The sequence below is a fragment of the Ipomoea triloba genome, chromosome 10, assembly GCF_003576645.1.
Source record: "Ipomoea triloba cultivar NCNSP0323 chromosome 10, ASM357664v1".
Classification (NCBI taxonomy): Eukaryota; Viridiplantae; Streptophyta; class Magnoliopsida; order Solanales; family Convolvulaceae; genus Ipomoea; species Ipomoea triloba.
Window position 1 is genome coordinate 13068963 of NC_044925.1, and position 3706 is coordinate 13072668.

The window sequence follows — 3706 nt, forward strand, 5'->3', positions numbered from 1 at the left end:
AAAAAAAAAAAACGCAACAGCCGTGCTTAGAAGAAACTACTGTTGCTGCCGTCTAGATTGCGTCCATGGACGAAGAACTTGCCGGTGTGTGCATATTACGGAACAGGTGTGTGCATATTACTGAAAATGTCCATAATAAATCGGTGGGTGCATATCACCTATCACCTATTTGCTAGCGTGTGCAAAACTCTGGTACATGTGTGATTGGGCGGTGTTATAAATATGCAAATTACTGAATGCAATTTTTTGCACGTTCATGGAGTTAAGCGTGGGTGACTTTGAGATTTGGTTTGTAAGTCGGTGCGTTAATTGGTTTAACGAGGGTTAAAACCCCAATTATGATATTGTAGCAGTGTGCATTTCTTGAAGACGGTGTGTGCGTGCGTGTGTGTTAGCGGGTGCACAACTCTGGGTCCTGTGTGTGTTGGTGTATTTTACGAGTTTTTGATTGGTTCCGAAGGTGTGTGCGTCCGTGTTTGCTAGCGTGTGCAAAACTCTGGTTAATGTGTGTTTAGGCGTTTTTATAAATATGCAAATAGGTGAATGCAATTTTTTGTACATTCATGGAGTTACACGTGGGTGATTTTGAGATTTGGTTTGTAAGTTTGTGAGTTAATTGGTTTAGCGGGTGTTAAAACTCACATTATGACATTGTAGGAGTGTGGATTTCTGTAAGACGGCATGTGCGTGCATAGGTGTGTGCTTAACAATTTAGTAGTAAGTGCACAGATTGTTCGCACCAACTACTTTATTACGTCTAAATAAGTACTCTGTGCATTAAAATAAATAATGAGATAAAGAATCCGGAAAACTACTAAACAAAGATAATATGACCATAGTCTAATATAAAATATATGAAACAAAAGGAATTGTCTGTGACTACAATTGAACTTCCCCCAACATAAGTTGTAGATCCCAACACGAAGTTGATGTTTTTATCCCGATGTATGTTGCTATGAAACATTAGAATATCTGACATCTAGCACACGCATAGAGACCACAAACATTGTGCATCACCCCTGAAAAGGCCACAATCCCAAGTGGCAAGCGACTATCCTACATACGTTCCATGTGACGCATCCCTATGTCCCCAGCACAGACTCCAAGCCTGAAGCGCACACACCTCAAAAAGTCAATGCGACAAAAGTTTCTCGTTAAAAACCAACATAACACAATGCACAGGTTATAAGTACATCTTGCATCAACCATTTGGAACCAACACTAATCATTAATAAATACAAATTGTAATACAATAATGCCACACGTTAAATGAACACAACAAATCCACCTATCCCCCACCTCAACTCCCTCAACTAAATGAAAAGTGACTTAATATCTAGAGGATATAAAGACATATTCTTTGAAATATATGATATGCCTAATTAGGTAAATAGGCAACTGCAATGCTTATGTGTTGCCTAGATACACATAAGCAACAACGCAAACACACAGACCATCCAATTTTTGGTGAACCAAACAAACACCACGCACAGACTGTATAATAAGGTTGCAACAACCATTAGACACTAACACACCTTCATAATAACGACAAATGCAAATGCACAAAGCCCACACAATAAACACACCCACACAACCCACCACACACCCGCGCAACCCACCACACACCCACAACAATTTCCTAGCATTCGAAAACACCCACACATAAAATGGCAAAGGGACACGCAATGGACATACCCCAAAACTAAACGCACACACCTCAATACATAACGACACAGCACACATATGCACCACCTCACATGCACATACCATCAACATTTTAAAACCTGACCACAAATAATGCATAGACCGCCCATAAAATTTGCACTAAGCAATTGAAATACCACAATTGAAAGTTTTATTTAATTGTGGACATTCTTTAACTGTGTTTTTTTTTTTTTTGAATTCTTTAAAATTTTGTAAAATACATTTAGTATTAAAGAAAATATTTGAAAAAAAAAAATAAGAAGTCAATTTGAGTAGTAAATATAACATATACAATTAAAAAAAAAAAGAAGAGAAAGTTTCACACATTATGCACACACGTCAATTCTGTCCCGCACAAACCAAAATTACACAGTGACCCAATGATATTTACTAAATTTCTTACTTAAACTCTGAACGCACAATACTAACAACTACAATGCACAGACCCAAAACACACTGTGAAGAGTTATCACATAAAATATCCTTAGGATATAAATTTCTTACTTTAACTCTGTATTTCCCTTTCCACACCACAAACTTGGCATATTTCAATGATATAATATTACTAAAAATTTAGGAGTGCTAATAATGATATTATAATCATGTTCTAATTTGGAAGTGTACTTCACTATATACTCATGCTCTAACTTGGAGTGTACTTCAGTGCCATATTTCAACCTACCCCTACTGCCACACACCCAACACCATAAAAATATTTTTAAAACTAATGAAAAAAAAACAATGACAATTTCAAACCACAACCGGAACTCCCAAAACAAAAGAAACATTAATCAAAATGAAAAATACAAATACAAATTACATATTAAATTTTCCACAATCAGCAAAATATATTTGCAACAACAAAATAAAATGTACCTACCTAAAAACGAAACCAGAAATATATATTTGCAAACCACCCCCCATTGTCCAAACTCAACTCCGAACCTAAAAAACAAAACCAGAAAAAAAAAAAAAAACTAGCGAACAAAAAAAAAAAACCCTCTGCCCCAGCTGCTCCCCGCAGCACACCGGTAGAAACCCACCGACAGACCCAAAAAATAAACCAGTAAAAAAAATAAAATAACACACCGCACCCCGGCGAACCACCAAAATACCCAGTTGTAACACCATCTCGCACACCGCCGCACCCGGCCCAACACACATCACCCATCGCCCCGCCTCCCCACGTCGTAACACACCACACACTCACCATCGCCCCTCCCCCACCCTGTCCAAACAAGAAAACGGAACAAAAATCACCTACCAAACAACAAATATACGAATACAAAATCACACAAAAATCAACTTCAAATTCGAATACCTGAACCACCACCCGATGAACTCCTCCTAAGCCGCTTAAACCGCCTGGAAGAAGAACTAGCCATGGAGATTGTTGGAGAAGCAAAGATCGAAGGCGAATGGTTTCGCAGAAAGGAAAACAGCGGACGCGGAAAGGGGAAAAAACGGAGCACAAAAAATTCCTAACCTTATTCTCAAAAATAAAATTCCTAACCTTCTCGTATGGAAACAACATAAAAAGTAACACCTAATTTTAAAATGGTAATAAATTAATCAAATTGCAAAAAGACCGAACAGCCCCTCTTTATAGCATAATTACCTAAAATCATCTAAAAAACCACATCCAATCTGAACCATTAAAAAGAAACAATTAATGACCACGATTTAATCTCACAATCTCGTCTAAATGAGGTGATCTCACTGGATCCAAATCCTCTATATATATATATATATATATATATATATATAGAATTATAATCAAATGAGACAAGCTATTTAGGTGAGAAATGCGAACTAGTACGTGAGTGCACACAGTTTACTACGCGGATGCACACAGCCCGAAGTGTGTGCACTTAGCCTACATGAGTGCACACAGTTTAGGGTGTGTGCATTCGTGAAGTAGACTATGTGCACTCACGTTGTTCGCATTTCTCACCTAAATAGCTTGTCTCATATGAAGTCAACCCTATATATATATATATAT

At 37.5% G+C, this 3706-nt stretch overlaps 1 long non-coding RNA gene across 1 annotated transcript; it reads right to left on the reverse strand.

Annotated features, from left to right (window-relative positions):
- Positions 1 to 758: 758 nt before the first annotated feature.
- LOC116032712 lies at positions 759 to 3234 on the reverse strand. Its single transcript, XR_004100784.1, has 2 exons — positions 3026 to 3234; positions 759 to 1123 (listed from the first exon to the last, which is right to left on the reverse strand). It is a non-coding gene; the product is annotated as an uncharacterized LOC116032712 (long non-coding RNA).
- Between the last annotated feature and the right edge of the window lie 472 nt (positions 3235 to 3706).